Below are 17,453 nucleotides of genomic sequence, written 5' to 3'. Positions count from 1 at the left end.
CCAACACACACCAAATGCCAAGAAGATATGAGATGTAAAAGAATAAGTTCAAGACACACACAGCTGTGGAACTAATTCTGTCAAGGACGCAAACGTCCCCTTTGAAAACAACTACTCACAGCAGAGAAGTATCTAAGAATAGTTTCCAATTAGTTACTTATTACATGACCTGCTTTGGGATTTGACAGACTCGTGCTTTAAGGAAGTCTGAAGCTGTATTACTACTATCTGAGTATGACCACAGAATGACAGCATGGCCAATGTGGGCAGGGCCCTTTGTGTCCATGTGGCCCAAACCCTGCTGGAGCAGGGCCACCCAGAGCAGAGTGCCCAGGCAGCTCCTGAAGATCTCTCAGGAGGAGAACCCACAGCCTCTATGGGCAGCCCGTGCCAGTGCTCTGCCACCCACACAGCACAGCAGTGCTCCCTCACGTTCAAACAGAACACCTTATATTCCAGTTTGCATCTATTGCCTCTTGTTCTGGCATTGGGCACCACTGAAAAGAGCCTGAATACGACTTGCTTGCACCCTCCCTTTCGGTATTTACAGACACTGTAAGTACAGTCACATCTCCTTCTTCCTATTTATCCTATTCCTCTCAGCCAGAGGAAAGAAAAAGAACTGAAGAAAGATCCCAGGCCCATCAGTCTGATGAATAGTACTGCCTGTTTTTGTGTTGCCCAAGAACCACACTTGCAGTTTCCTGAAGTGTAACTGCTTGTCATCTGGTAAGAGGTGCACTAAGGAGTATTTCCCTCCTGTTGTGATTCTAAGCTAAAGTGACACAATTCATTATCAATTTGTGCAGTGTAAGAGACAGTGCATGAATGTGCATAAAATGAAGTAACAGGAATTAACAAACATGATGGCAAATCACAAAGCAACTGACTGGACTCAGAACAAAATACACTGGTAAGAAGTTTTCCATGGTAGATCAGTATACTGCTTCCTTGTGATATATCTGGTAAACGCATGAAATAATCCCAAAAGTCAGATTTCCTCCATCTGTTATGGGTTTTTATTTCCCCAAAGTAAAAAGGTTTAGACAACAAGTTGGTATGCTCTAACAACAGTACCTATTTTTAGTGGCCACATCAATGTTTAAACCCTCTACTCTTCATTCTATGGCACAATGTGGCACGGGTCCAAATGTCAAGTGTACTTCATAAGCAGCTAGTCCTTACATTTTAAAAATACATAAACAGTTTAAATGTGTTACTCAATTCAATACAACATTCCCACAATCTTGTACTACAAATTTAGTTAAAAGATGCCCTGCCTTGATCCTCTCTACTTTCTTTTATGGTTCCCTGTACATTCTGATTTATCACCTTTCTAAGCTGTCTTAATTATTTTTTCCATATAGCTTTTCCAGATGTATATGTTTCTTCTCCCAGAGCCCCTCTGTGACTGTTAAATCTTTCTCAGATATGATTAACCTAATCTGGAATACCACAATCAATTCTAGAACACCACTGATTTATTACAGTCGCATTATGCCTTTTTTGAGGATTAATTATTACCCAATTTCCTCAGTGAAGATTTTCACTAAGCTATCCACATGTGGTAAGCAGGTCATTCCCTCAACAGATTGTAGTTAATTCAGGTTCACTACTGAAAAGTGTGTTGTTCCAAATATTCCTGCCTGTGTAAATTACATTCCATGTGTAAACAACTAATTTCATCTGTCGTAGCGTTACCAGCTCACCTAACTGCAGAATAGCTGCAGACATCACTAGCAATCATCTTAATTAACAGAAACGATCTTATCTCAGTAGAAAATTGTGATTTCTCCACGTTATTGCTCATTTCCAAGTTATAATGAAGATATTAAGTAATATCAAACCTGGGGTCTATCCTTGGAGAATCCAAGCTGTGACAACTCGAATAAAGGAGATTTCTTAGAAATTATGTGTGTGATTTTAAATGTCTCACTGAGACTCACTGAAATCCCTCATCCCATGAGAAACCGTCTAAGAAAAATTGACTTAATCTAAAAAAAAGAGAGAGAGAGGAGAAAGAGAGAAGTTACCATTTTCTGAACAATGATAGCCGGATATTCCTCATATAGAAGCCAAAGAGGTCTGCCTTAGGAAGAAATAGATCTTTAAAATAAGTAAAAATTAAATACGCTCAAGATTTTAAGCAGCTGTACCAATACACATGTCTTAAAATGAATGTCTCCCTCTACCAGTTTCATAGGGACGTTATAGAGCTGAAAGTTGCAATCTAAATGATTGGATTCAATCCTGCCTGCCGCATGTACCACATCACATTCATCCCACCAGATAATTCCAATGCTACCACTTAAAAAAACAGTGTGTATTTTGTTCCCACTCCTCTCAGTGAAAAGCTGCTGCACAAGTTACTGCTCAGCAACTACAGATTTTTGTGTGTGTTTTTTTAAGTATAGCTTACTGTGCATCTGTGTATCCGTGTTATGTTCAAGCTTTTGTCAACTTCTTTCTTTCCTAGCACATGACAAAATATTTTAGTAGATTAGTAAATATTTATACTACACAGTATATATTTACTATACCCTATACATCTTATATAGTCCTAAATGTTTTTACTACACATCATATATTACCTATATCCCACTCATACTACATGCTATACCATTTATACGCAGTACTAACAAAATACATTTGAAGATAACAAAACCGTATTCAGCCTTCATTTGGTCAGGCTAAAGAGCTTTTCTAAGGTCCTATAAAACACCCAGTTCTTTATTATCCACATCCTTGCAAGTCTTTTCATAGAATCATTTGAGTTGGAAAGGCCAACTTAAAGGTCATCTGGCCCAACTCCCCTGCAATGAACAGGGACTCCCACACTGGATCAGGTGCTCAGAGCCCCGTCCAGCCTGACCTTGGGTATCTCCAGGGATAGGGTACCCACCACCTCTCTGGGCAACCTGTGCCAGTGCCTCACCACTTTTACTGTAAAAGAAACAGAAGCACTTCTACCTTATATCCAATCTAAATCTTTCCCCTTTCAATCATGAAATCCTTCCCAGGTTTATTTTAACTGAACCTCTTGAAAGCACAGCTGAACTCAGCTGAACACAGTGCCCCGGGTGAAGCCTCTCCTGCCTTGTACAAAATCATACTTATACTAAAGATCACATTTGGGATATTTAAGCTTAGAAGGATAGAGCTACTATTTTAAATCCTCACTAATTAACCTGTGATATATATTAACAGTGGAGTTAAAAAAAAAAGGTCTATTACAGGGTAAGATAGAAGTACGTGTAGTAGGTTTGCAGACAGCACTAGGAGCTGTAAGGATTCAGAGGCCCGTCTTGGCATTCACCATAGCAGCAGAACATGAGATAATCAGAAAATGGCAGCAGTGATAAAAGTCCCAAACATGTTGGTATTTCCATCAGCACAGGCGAGAAAGATAGCTTGCTCGTAGCCAACAAATAGCAGACAGCAGCTGTGCTTAACCTTTCACTGGTTAAGGTAATACAGCATTGAAAGTGTTACAAAGATGGTAATTCCAATCAGCAGTAAGGTTATGAGTCCTCTCACACAGATAATGCTCCGCTGTGACCAAACCTATGCTGGGTCTTAGTTCCTGCCTGCAGATACATCCCATACCTCTGAAGCATCATTAAACAGGGTGAGATTTAGTGATTTTGGGTAAATCTTCTGCATGTGAAGTTTTATTCTACTTTTTTTTTCCCCTCTCCTTTATTATCCATGTTATTTCGGATCTCATACTTGTTATGTTACTGTTTCAGAGGAAGTCTCCATAGCTACATAAGCCCTACAGCTTCACTATAAACCTTGTGCAGGGCCCACTTTCCTTCCAGGATCAGGTGCTGCCCAAGCAGGCACAGAGCGGCCGGTTTTGGCTCTGGCTGAAGGAATAACCTCTGCTCTCAAGCTAAAAAATAACCCAGGCTTTGGAGTTTTTAGAACTGCCCCGTGGTTTTTAAGACTCCCGGCTGCTGCTGAGCGGGGCGGGCACGAACCACACCGCCACCCGGAGCTGCGCGTTCCGCCACCCCCAACGGCGCCCTCAGCGCACGACGCGGCCGGGCCGAAACCTCCCCTGTCGCGGTTCCGACTTTAAACCTCTCACCGCTGCTTCCACAAACGCGTTATTTCTGCTTACTTGCAGCTGAAGGCACCCAAGCCTTAACGGGCCGCTTCCCGTCGCTCCGCCCGCCTGCCCTCGGGCGCCCCGGCCCCTCGCACCGCCCGGGGGCGATCGCGCCGCAGCGGCTCGCGCCGCTGTTTCCCCGTTGCTAGGAGACGGCTGCGGCGCATGCGCATCGCTGCGGGAGGGAAGGCGGGACAGCCGCTGGGGAGCGCCTGATGGCGCGGTGCCGCTTCTTGTGTTCCTGCTCGACCTCTCCGGGTTGTCGGCGGACAGCAAATGGAAACGGGCGAATATAATTCTTTTTTGAAGTAATTGCACCGAACTGCACGATTTCTGCCTGAAATTGGCCTGCAAACTGGCTGGTCTCCATGGGAGAGGTGGTGAATGATTGTTTTTTTGCGTTGATTTTTGACTTTTCTTCCTTCAGTTATTGAGCTTTCTGGATCTGCACCCACAACTCCTTTCTTGCTCTTGCTTTCCCCATTCCTTCTCCCATCCCGCTGGCAGTCGGTACTGAGCAAGTGGCTGCAGGATGTTTAGTTGCTAGCTGGGATGAGCTGGCTGGAAACAAAATGGTCTCCATGACGATAGCTTCTCCTTGTCTTCAGCGGTGGTAATTTTGATAATCAGAACTATATTTGACACAGCCAGTCTCCCCACTTAGTTGCATCTTTATTTCTGTATGAACAGTCAAATAATATTTGTTAGTGAAGAATTCAGGTGAAAGAAGAGGGATGTGGTAATGAGATCCATGGTCGCTGTTTCCAGGCAGTCCTGGAAGGACATGTTCAGTTACTTCAAGGTTAAAGATTCTCTTGCTTGTAATGAGCACCATCTCACAAACATTATGAATCTGCATCTATAAGGTGAAGCAGACTAGCATACAGGCAGTAAGGAGAAAGGATGACAGCAGGTGACTTGGAGAGAGATGAGCTTTGTCACAATCGCATGGATATATCAAGAAAAAAAAAAAGATTTTTAATTTAATTTTGTGAAAATAGTCCAACAGTGTCATTAAGGAACAACATACTAATTTGGAAGCAAAGGAAGGGGACGAATGAGAATCGTTACAAAGTGCCATGAGAATTTATAACTCTGAAAAACATTCACAAATGACAGAAATATTTTATTGAGATACAGTTTCTGTTAGCACAAAAATACATACAAAACAGAATAACACAAATTGCATTGAAGTTGGGAGATTATGAAGTTAAAGAGCTTTCTAGAGACTAAGTATCTAATAGAGTGAATAAGGACTTTATTAACTACACATTTTAATGAAATTTCTTCTGACGATTTAGCTTATGACAAAGCCACTATAGAATTTGTACACTTTCCTATGAAGGAACGGGGCCAGATGTCCTATCAATTTGATTAAATTAAGGTTTCTGCAAAAATAAATCAAGTGTGGATTAAAAACACATTTGAAAGAATATTATGAAACAACATTTGGAATATCTTTAGTTTCATAAGGGTTTAAGCACATGAGCTGCTGCGAAATCAAAGTGTTGAATGTAAGCGCTGGAAATTTGCATGTCGAGGTGTTTCAAATGATCTTCCTGGTGTTACTGAAAGCACTGCTGGGGGAGTCGTTTCTCATTTCCTGAGACATCAGAAGTGGAATTACTGTTAGCTGGATTGCTTGGCTGGAATAATTCTTCTTTTCCATTAAAAAGAAAATAAATAAAAAATCAGTCATAATTTATGCTTTAAGAAATACCTGATAACATATGGTACAAAAAAACCCTTGTCATATAACTTTTTTTTTTTTTATCAGTCTCAGAAGGCAGCTAAAAGGAACTTTCCTTTTTTGACAAGAAGCAGCTGGCTTTTAGAGTAACGAGTTTACGGCATATCTACTTTGCATTTCAGTTTGGTGTATTACTTCAACATTAAAATACCTGATATCAGTGTAAATTGACCTCTTTGGGAAAGAAAACAATAATCAGCACAGAGAACAAGCCTTTCAGTCTTTTGGTTTGCAAGAGGGCTTTTCTGCAGGCACCCTGCCTGGGAAATATGGGAAATGGGCTGGGAATACTGAAAAATGCCTTTGTAGTAGTATTCTCTAGGAGGTTTGCCTCCTACACCACATTAAAACTAAATTAACAGGTGATTATTTCTTGTGAATGTATTAGTCCTAGTTTTGAAATGACAAACTTCTTGGAACTTTCATTTAGAAACTGCACCTAGATCTGAAAACTGCCTGGATCAGATTGCTTGGTAATGGTGTGTCACGTTGTTGTACTTGTGCATCTGTATTTAGTGTCATCAGAGACAAATGGAAGGAGACAGGTGGTATGGCAGTGCAAGTTTTGAGCCTTGAACAGAGATCTCAGCCCTGCCATAGGCTTCCTGTGTAACCCTGAACAAGATGATGAAATGAAACTGATTTGGTGGTTTAACTGACGTGACTAAATAACTTAGGAAATACATCAGTATTTCTGTATTTGAATTTCTGCCTGTGAGAGATGACACTTCTGAAGCCACTATCATAACAAGTGCTGAAGTTTATTTACGTCCCCAGGTACTGCTGCTGAAACACATAAGCAATGCAAAATTAGGCAGGGTATCCCTAAGTGGTATCTGGTGAATCAGGAGGTAATACTTGTTTCTTAGGGCATGTGTATCTTAAGAAAATGAGATTGTGTTTTAAATTACCTTGCTATCGTACTTGTGGTTTTTAAAAACAAGTAGGTTAGCTAACATAGATTGAAATAAAGACCTGTGTTTGTTGCTGAAGGTGGTATTTGAAAACTGTGTATTGTCAGAGATGTTAAAGGATAAGTGTAAGGAATGACTGAAGGAAGGGATGACTGAAGGAATCAGCTTTGTCATCGTATATCTAACACAACTGACACTTCTGGCTACATATTTTCATAGCATGTCAGCAAATGTATTTAAAGCATTTCTTGCTTTCCCAAGACATGCATCCATTTTAAAGCTAAACTGAATTGGTTCTTTGGAATATTATTAAGCGTCACCCTAGACATATTAAGTTTGAAATCAGATGTTCTCAGAGCCTTGTGCTGATGAGATTGTGCTTTAAGATGGAGATTGTTTTGCCTACGTTTCAATTCACAACTTCAGCCTTCAAAAATCGAACACTCTGTAGTGTCCTCAGGACAAATTATGCTGTTTCGTTTCCATTCTTATAGCAGCGCTGTTCCTGGTAAGCCTTGCCAAAGGAATGACAACTCTGTCCTTGTTTTGGCTTTGAAGACTACTAAACTTGCTAAATATAGAAGATAGTTTAATGAATATTTTTAAGCTGTTTCACTGCTATATTATTCAAAACATAAATTTCTCTTGGTTAAAGTCTGCTCTTTTAATTATAGATTTAGAATTCTCATTTCTTGTTCATCATTTGGATGTTTTACTTCTTTTGTATTCCTCCCTTTGTTTCTTGTTTGGAGGGAAAAATGAGCAATTTTTTCCTTTTTCTTTCGTTCCTCTTCATTGATCTACTCTGTAATTTACATCACTTTCTCAACTCTGAACACAGTACAGGGTACACAATTACACTTCTATTTTCCTTTGGCTGAAAAAGTTGAGGCAAAATAGGTGAGAAAGAGACAAGAAGGTTTCCCTAAAGAGATTTTTCTTCTGAGTTCGGAGACCCAGAAAGCGACAACAAACATCTCTAAGTTTGTAGTGATGCAAACAAAAGTCATACAGATAATATTTGCTGAAAAAGACACAGCTTCAATGAAAGCTGTTATTTTTTATCAACTGAAAATAACCTCTTGGTTTAGAAAACTGGCTCAGAGATGAAAAGTATATTTAGAAGTTATTAAAAGTAACAGTTAATATATTGCTATAAAATGTTATTTATCACGTTCCCTAAATCTAGCTGGGATAGCTCCATTGTGCTTTCCAGTGCTTATCTGTGAGATTGTGGAAGCATTCTGTTATTTCTGAACTATTTTGAAGTCAGACAAACATATCTGGAGATAATGAAGTATCTTCACACTGGTTTTCTTTCTTACCCCTTCATCTCCAGGGGAATTTTTGTAAGAAATCAGAGCATCTGTTTATTCACACACCCTCCCTCCTGATCTTAAAGTAAACACTTGTGGAGAGGTCTTGCCAGACTCAGACTAGAGATGAGAATCCAGCATCTTCCTGGCCAGCGGCTTAATGAACCCATGGGTAGCTTGAAGCATGCCAGCACTGCTGTCTCCAAAGGCTGTTCGTGGTGCCAGGCCTTATTGTTGGAATAATGTAATTCACAGCTTGCATATAGATGTAAACCAGCCAAGCTCTTGCCTTTTTCCTCCTTTAAAAATCTACGCAAAGTGAAAGATGAGCACAAGAAGTGAATCCAGCTGTGCTTCGGGACCCTGAAACTGCATGGCACTGAGGCTCGTGTTTTAGCTGGAACTTAATTTCCACCCTCTTTCCTGGCTTTATTACTATCCAATTATTGTTTTGGCATCACTTGTTTTGGAAATTATCTTGGCTTGCTGTCAGCCTACCAAAATGTTTCCTATTTCTGGATATTAAGAAATTGGTCTTCAGCCCAATTTGGGATGTTTGGCAAAGTGTGTTCAGGGCTGTAGGGCATCTGCACTGGATGTTACAGAGCTGTGTGTAGAGTGTTGAATAACATACTGTGCAACACAGCTGGCCTTTGTCTTCTGCTTTCTGTGTTAAGTTAAAGGTTCTTGGATCTTGCGCTCGCTCTGCCTTTAGTAAAAGTACACATTTGGTACTTGCCTAGTGCTGAGTAGAAACTTCACTAAATCCCAGAATGGCTGAGGTTGGAAGGGGCCTCTGGGTCCATCTGGTCCAACCCCTGCTCAAGCAGGGCCAGCCAGAGCAGGGTGCCCGGGACCATATTTTGCTGTTCTTAGGTCAGAACAGGGCTAAGTGCTGTGTGGTTTTGCAGGATCACTGTTGTCCAGAATAGTGATAACTCATGTTCTGTTGCATTACATGGTTCATTGATGGTTGATACGAACACAGTAAAAACTTTCCAAAGAGGGACAGATCCTGGGACAGCAGCTTGTGGGTGCAGTTTCCAATGCACAGGGTAATGGTATTGAGCAATGTTTCTAGACTGTGTAGTTGGGTTTTTCTGTTGCCTTCCTTCCATACATAGGGCAATGGGTCCCACTGCATCTCTGTTTCAGAAGACTTGTCCCTGCAAAGAAGGGGTTGGGACTCCGTATGTGCATGCTGAATATATGGCTGCTCAGTGTCGCACTGGTGTTCTGATACTGCTGGGAGCTGCTGCAAGCGCTAATAAATCAGGAGCATGTGAATTGCCAGGTAGCCAGACAGAACAGGGTGGGCTTGGACTGGAGCTGTTTGTAGACTCTCCTGACTACGCTGAGTGAAGGAACTGGCACTGATTCTGAAATGAAAAGTATTTTCATATTTTCGTATTTTCATATTTTCGTGGCTTGGATGGGTACACTCTCGGCTGGGTAAGGAGCTGGCTGGAGGGCCGGGCTCAGAGAGTGGTGGTAAATGGAGTTAAATCCAGCTGGCGACCGGTCACAAGTGGTGTTCCCCAGGGGTCGGTGCTGGGGCCTGTCCTCTTCAACATCTTTATTGATGACCTCGATGGGGGCATTGAGTGCGCTCTCAGTAAGTTGCAGATGACACTAAATTGGCTGGGAGTGTGGATCTGCCTGGGGGTAGCGAGGCCCTACAGAGGGATCTGGACAGGCTGGAGAGCTGGGTTGAAGCCAATGGAATGAGGTTTAACAAGGCCAAATGCCGAGTCCTGCACTTCGGCCACAACAACCCCAGGCAGCGCTATAGGCTTGGGGCGGAGTGGCTGGAGGACTGTGTGGAGGAAATGGACCTGGGGGTACTGATTGATGCACGGCTGAACATGAGCCGACAGTGTGCCTGGGTGGCCAAGAAGGCCAACGGCATCCTGGCTTGTATCAAGAATGGTGTGCTGAGCAGGACTAAGGAAGTCATCCTGCCCCTGTACTCGGCATTGGTGAGGCCTCACCTCGAGTACTGTGTCCAGTTTTGGGCACCTCAGCACAAGAAAGATATGGAGGTACTGGAGCAGGTCCAGAGAAGGGCAACGAGGCTCGTGAAGGGCTTGGAGAATCAGCCCTATGAGGAGAGGCTAAGGAAGCTGGGGCTGTTTAGCCTGAGGAAGAGGAGACTGAGGGGAGACCTTATTGCCGTCTTCCAGTACCTGAAAGGTTCTTACAGTGAGAGTGGGGCAGGTCTCTTCTCACTAGTGACAAGTGACAGGACGAGGGGAAATGGCCTCAAGTTGCGCCAGGGCAAGTTCAGGTTGGATATTAGGAAGAACTTCTTTACAGAAAGGGTGGTTAGGTACTGGAATGGGCTCCCCAGGGAGGTGGTTGAATCGCCATCCCTGGATGTGTTTAAGAGCCGTTTGGATGTGGTACTCAGGGATATGATTTAGCAGAGGTTGGTTTTTTTTTGGTTTTTTTTTTTTGGTTTTTTTTTTTTTTTTTTCTTAGAGATGGGGTACTGGTTAGGCTGCGGTTGGACTTGATGATCTTCAAGGTCTTTTCCAACCTGGATAATTCTATGATTCTATGATTTATGTTTAAAATCACAGTTATTTTTTGTCTCTCCCTAAATTTGTTTCATTTGTTCATTTTTAACATGAACTTCTACCTCAGAAAGCATTGCTAGTATATAATTCTGCTGTTGGCAGTCAAACTGGTGCGATGCATTTAATAGATATATTTTAAAGCTCTAATTTACTGTTACAGGAAGTTATTTTAATGATCATTTGCCTGTTTGGTTGCTGTTTGGTTTTTGTTGTTTTTTTTCTCCCCTCATTCACTGTGCCAGGCTTTAAAATGTATCTGATAGACCCACGCTCTAATTTGAGCTCTTTTTATAAAGATACCTGACTTGGAGATGTGCTGAATTTGTGTTTATTATCTTTTTTAAACATTTAAATCTGTACACTAGAACTGTGGGTTTGCTGCTTGCTGATTGATTGGAGTTGTGTGTTAAATTTAGGTGGGAGAAGAGGAACTTTGGTTCTTGCAAAGGAAACCCAGTTTGGAAAAGCATTTAGAAAGCGATGGCTAGTTTCTTGCTGTCCTTCCAACCTTTTATCGTTTTAAGTCCTATTGTACATATACATCTTTTTTTTTCTTTATCAGGCCAAGTTCTGAGACATACTTCAGTTCCAGCAGCTGGTCACAGAGCTCATAAGGTTAAGCGGTGGGTTAACTGTTTCTCTCCTTGTGTCAGATCCTCACTTGGTATAGATTAGCAGAGCTGACTTCAGCAGAACCAGATCTATTTCCATCAGCTCTGAATACGGTCTCTTGGGCTGTGTTAGTATTAAACAAACTTGTTCAATTAGCAACAATTACTGTTGACAGTGAAAGGATAATAGAGGATTCTGCTCGCAGGTGCCCATCTTTGATCTCAGCCCACCGGTTCTGTTTGGCATCGTGCTGCAAGGCGCCGACCAGACCAAACAATTCTCAAAAATTAGTTCTGTAATTTTCAAAGGCCTTTGTCATTGGATGCTCATGCCAGAATCTCTTAGTGCATTACTAGGGAGGCAGCGGCGGCAAGAACTGCCTTGAGAAACAGCAGAATGAAAGAGATGCGAGGTGCCCAGATGAGGCTGAAATGGATCACTCAATGACAAAGCTGAAGCGCGAGCAGTCAGAGAAATAAATCAAAGGATGGTATTGCTTATTCTATTGGATTTTCCTGTATTCATGCAGGAGGCAGGGACATATGCTTGGGATTAAAGCTAATGTGCCTTTCAAACAAAAAATCATTCTCTGGGGCTTATGCTTCCCGTTCTCAGACCTCTTGAATTTACCATTGAAGTCATTAGCAATTATACAGGGGAATATTCCACTAAATATCCCTTCAGGTCTCTCTGACTGGACCTAACAAATCTGGATGCAGCATTTCCCCAAATGACAGCTTGATTCCACTTCATATCTCCAGCTGGCTGAGTTCTGCGGCACAACGTTACAATAGAGCTCCTTTATTCTCCTGTGTGAAGTGTTTGTAAATTTAGAGGGGAAAAAAAGAAAGGCTCCACATGACATAGTGCTGAGTATCAGCACAAGTACCGACATGCTCTACAACAAGCCTTAATTCGTATTTGGCAGGCCTATAGATAACTAAAAATATTTTTAATTTTCACAACTGCTCCTTGCCAATTTCTGTTTGCTTGCTTCACTACTGAGAGCAGTAAATCAGCACACAGTAAGTCATAATGAATCACGCTTATTAGCAATTAATACCTGATAATATTTCAGGATTGTTAGTAAACTGAAACAGCTGGCAGGGATTTGTACTTTTGGTATAAACTACACTTAGAGCGCTATTCATGATATTCATTTTGGTCTTTCTCAGAATAATGTGGAAACCCTATCATAACTATTAACTGTACATATTTCTGTTATTATTCTGTCCGTTTATCAGAAGAACGTATTTCAGATTTCTGTAAGCTATAGCAAGATATGACAGGCAGGCTAGATAAGAAAAGGTGCGCATCTTCACGAGTGAAAATTGCAATAATGATATGCTGTGCTTGGTAAGGCAGGAATCTTGTTGGCAAAGAAGACAAGGCAAAAAAATGTAACAATTTCAAGGCTGTAGAGAATTTTAGCTTATTCTCCTACTTGGCAGCTACTGCATTAGCTATAGCATAGAGAGATGGGAAAACAGTAAGCTTTTTCACACTGCAGGCCTCTGGGCATTGCAAACAAGATCTCTACCGATTTTTATTGGTCCCTTTCATTGTGCTAATGAGGCGCCCTCGCTTATAAAGGGTTTCACTTGGCTATTGAACTTTCTGCCACTCCAGAAATTGGCTAGCACTATATAGTTGTATTGTATGTTTTAGCACCTGTTGTTATGGTCATTACTCAGGGATAGTGACAATTGCCCTTTGGTCTTTTGTACACGCTGTTCTTTCCAGCTTCTCTGTGGCTTATTGTTTTTCATGCTCAGAACCTGTCATCTTCCCAGTCTGAATAATTTTCTCGCTATAGGACAGTTAGTGTCTCATCAGTCAAACACTCCACTGTGGAAGTGATTTATTCAGAGCTGTGGGGCTTTAGGAATCAAGAGCGCTTTCCCGAATGACACAAACGACACCATTACTAAGTATAATACTGGGGGATTTATTGCACTGTCTGCTTTATTCTAAACTCCAAGTTCTGCGCATCTCACGATCTCAGGTAGCAGTGCTCTCGGGTCCAGTTTATTTCAGTGCCTGTAAGAATGCTGCCCTAGGTCGGGGGACAGGCAGCACTGCGTGGTGGGCTGGCACGGAGCTGGGGAATTGGGCTGCAGCCAGAGAGCACGCATCCCTCAGCAGGACCCCTGCGAGCAGCAGGCTCCGCTACGGCAGCACGGCCGTGCAACAGCTTCATTCCTGCTCCATGATCTCATGCATCAAATCAAAGGAGCTGTGTCAATGCTGAATAAATGTGTGTGTTGGAGCCCCAGCTGCAAGAAAATGCCAGGCGGGAGCTAGCTGCCTGAGCCCTGCAAGCAGGGTGAAATGTTTGGCAGGTCTGAAGGCTGAGCTCAGCGGTGGACCTGATTGCCACAGATTCACATCTGTGGCACGATCCCTCTCATCTTTCACATGAAAAAGATCGGTGGCTTTACTCACACCGTGCAACAAACAGCAAGACAACAAGTCACATATTTGCAAAAAGTCTCTCCTGAAGGAGGACAGAATATTGTAATCATCTTCTCCCCCCAAAAAAGAGAAGAAAAAAAAAAAGAGACTGTTACAACAAGTGATCAAGAACCTGAAAATAATCCCCTATTATGTCTATGATTGGGGTTGTACTTTGTGTTGGACTGCTTTTATAAGCTGGTCATAGCCGTCAAGTTCAATCTGCAAGTAATATATTGCGCTAAATAAAGATGATGTGGATGCGTTGAGGGGTGTTCTGGCACACTGGGCATGCAAATGTTTTGACTGACAGAAATAGTACTGCTTAAGATTTTGCCAGTGTTTGCATTTGATTCAAGGAGTTATGCATTCATAATCTAGCACTTCTTAGTCTTCTGGCAGGCAAAGTTTTCTATAATTTGGATGTAGACTGCACTGATTCTTTTCAAAGGCATCTCACTGAAATTTTAACACCGAGTTGGTATTCATATTATTCTTCCTCTACCTTACATTGAATTTTCTCTTAAAGGTTTCCAAATAAAAAATGAACAAAGATATAGGAAGTGACCAATGCTTACTTCCTTTATCTTCGAACCAAATCTGTATCTCAGTTCCAGTTAGCGAGGCTAAGTTCTGTCGACTGCGCAGTTTGGGGTCCAGCCACAAACATTTCTGACATCCCATTACACGGACAATCCAGTACAAAATGAACTCATTATTTATATTAGTAATCCTTCCCTAATGTAGTTTAATTTGTCAGAGCACTTTGAAAAAGAGGATTTTGTCTGGAATTTCTTCTCTTTTCATTTGGCATAAGATGGACCGAATTATCATGATCTAGACAGCTGATTCTTAGTCCAAAGTGGACTGGGACAGTGCCAAAGATGATGCCATTGTTTGCAGTTTTTTTCTGAAGACATGAAAAATGCAGAGTTGTTATCCAGTAAGTGCTTCCACTTTCTCTAGTGAAGTTGTAGGCACAGAGTTGAGGGCGGATATCCCATAACTCGCAGCTTGATATCCAGCTTGTCTCATATCACGGTCTGAACCCTTACAGGGGAAAGAAAAGAGCATAAGAAATGACCAAGATATAGCTCTTTCCAGTGAAAAGTACTGAACATGTCTAACTATTACATATGCCTCTGAGCTATACCTGACTAACACACTTGGCTGTTAGAGTGGTAGGAGATATATCTGCTCAAGGACTGGAGTTGTGTTTTTGCAGAGGATTTTAGGATGTCATGCCAAGGGTGGCATGGACTGGACTCACCAGTACTGGCAGCCCTTTCTACTCTAGTGTGCCAAGAACTGATTCACATAAATGATTAATTTTATTGTTCCTCTGGATTTCTTATCATTTTCTTTTAATCATTTCCGAGTATTTTATAGGATTAGTTCATTTTTCATTGTAACTTGGTTGCCTGCATGTGGAGGTACCACATGACATTTCAGATATCCTCAGGTAGCAGCCAAACGTGGCCTAGGGCTGGTTCTTTTTGCAGTGACCTGCTAGAGACCATGGGACATCTCAAATGACCATGGGACATCACCAGCTGACTGTGAGAGCATCTGAATCAGACCTTTGGGAGGGGGTTGGTTTGCAGACTCATGTATCTACAAAGAGCATTCTGCATGTATTACTGCACTCAAAGGAGTTGCTATTCTTAGGGGCAAATCTAGTTAGTACATTCAGTGGAGGCTGGAACAAAATTCAGCTCATCCTAACATCACCACCAGCACAAGCCAATTCATTTAGCACAGGCACCCAGCACCAGGTATTCAGGCTTAGCTGGCAGGTCTGGAGGAAGATATGGGAGAACAGTGTTTATCTGGAACAGCAGCCAGAGGCCAGGACAACACCCTGTGCCCCCCTTCACACTGCCAGGAGAATCTGCAGAAGCACAACGTAGGTATAAATGGTGGCACGAGTCCATTCACTCAGCCGTGTAGTTTTAGAGACTCCACTGCAGTGAATTTATCACCAATACAGAATGGGAACTTAGGCACCTAACTGACATGTTACGTTTATAAGCATATACCTAAATTTATGCTTACTAATATGCAGGGTTGAATTGCACCCTTTTGTTCACAGCCTGGTTTTAGGCATTTCAGTACCTAAAGGGGTTTTATAAGACAGTGTGACTTTTTACCAGGTCCTATAGGGATAGGGCAAGGTTGGAGCTGGGTTATATTTAAGGTTCCTTCCAACCCTAACCTCTATGACTCCTGGGGGTCCTGCTCTGAACTGCTTGGTGGAAGAACCCATTTCCAGCATCTTTATCTGGAGCTTTGGAAGATGAGTGACGTATTTTTTTAACTTTGATTAAAAACTCTCTCTGTAATGCAGTGATACAGAATCCCCATATTTATTAAACCTTAGCAGGCCTGATGGATTTAACCTCCATTCCACTCAGGACATAGAGCTATGAAATGGCTCCATTTCTCATATAAAGCCATGGCAGGGCAGTCTGGTGAAAAGAAGCATACAGTCCTGTGATGAGTGCAGCTGCTTGGCTATGTCTGCACGTGTTTTATATGTGCAATTGACTTGTATTTTCAAGGCATACTTTGTTGGGTTTTTTTTCAAGGCTAGCTTTGTTAGGAATTAATTCATCCTCGTGACTCACAACTGCTCCTGGTTACTTCCCAGGTTATCGCTGTTCTTCTCCACTTCAGCTACAGATTTCCACTCCATTGAACACACATGAAAGCAAGAGTCAGAAGCATTATAAGAAAGACTATACGCATTTCAGAAATTCCCATTCTCAATTTAAGTTTCATATCCAGCAAAAACTCGTAAGGAATACTGGACTGTAAAACAGCTTGAGGATCTATCATGATCACTCGTGGTATATTTATCTTTGCTATTGTTTTTGTGTCATGTTAAGAACCGCATTTTCCAGACTTGCCTAGAGAAATGTGAAGATTTCTGGTGACTTGGAAAAATACCTTAGCAAGTAAATATGGCAAGTAATTGTGCTGAAAGAGGGCACACCTGCCTCTCACTGGTATTTCTGGATAAGAGGCATTTACCCTGAATGTGCATTTAGGAAGAAGCTTTTGTGCGTTTGGGAATCTGTGCACTTCGAAAAAACTGCTCTAATCATTTCACTGAAGGTGAATAATTTCCAGTGTTTGCTTAGAAACTGAAGATGTTCCACAGTAGAAGTATTGGGGAACATGCAGGGTATGTAATCTTTTAAATAAAAGATTGACAGGCACTGTGACCTTTCTTGGTCAACATCGTCTGACAGCTTCTTGGAAAAACATCACAGTAAATGAACTGTGTGAGAGAGGTGGAGGGCTGGAAGGTGCTCAAGCACCAGTTTGAGAGGGCAGGTCACAGTGCATGGTTTGCTGCGTGGGTATGCCAGCACAGCCACATCCCAGTGGCAGAATCTGACAAATTGGCAAACAAAACCTCTGAGCTGTGGGGGGAAATAAGCAGCAGTGTGATGAGACATAAGGAGTCAGTAATGTCAAAATTGTGGTCAGGGAATAAACATGGCCACTGTATTTCATATATACATGATTGAGGGGAGGATATGCATAACAGATGGCCTGAAAACAGCAGTTTTGAATTAATCAGAATGCAAGATTATGAGGATGTAGATGACAGATTTAGTGTATAGATGGTGAAAAACTAGATATGAGAAGCATTACAAGGAAAGGAATAGCAAGCTTTCCTTGTAGGCTTAGAATTGAGTTGGAAAG

The 17,453-nt window shown here is 41.9% G+C and overlaps 1 protein-coding gene across 1 annotated transcript in view; it reads right to left on the bottom strand.

The window, feature by feature from the left end:
- The window catches only part of ARMC3 (armadillo repeat containing 3), a 56,092-nt gene extending 51,850 nt beyond the window's left edge, over positions 1–4,242 (bottom strand). The window contains exons 1-2 of the mRNA XM_072328943.1: positions 4,127–4,242; positions 1,848–1,994 (exon numbers count right to left, since the gene is read on the bottom strand). The gene's annotated coding sequence lies outside the window, so the exon portion shown is untranslated. The remainder of the gene's footprint in view (positions 1–1,847; positions 1,995–4,126) is intronic.
- Between the last annotated feature and the right edge of the window lie 13,211 nt (positions 4,243–17,453).

The sequence above is a fragment of the Excalfactoria chinensis genome, chromosome 2 (assembly GCF_039878825.1).
Source record: "Excalfactoria chinensis isolate bCotChi1 chromosome 2, bCotChi1.hap2, whole genome shotgun sequence".
NCBI classification, from domain to species: domain Eukaryota; kingdom Metazoa; phylum Chordata; class Aves; order Galliformes; family Phasianidae; genus Excalfactoria; species Excalfactoria chinensis.
The sequence above is the reverse complement of the archived record's forward strand: the minus strand, read 5'-3'. Positions and strand labels throughout refer to the sequence as shown.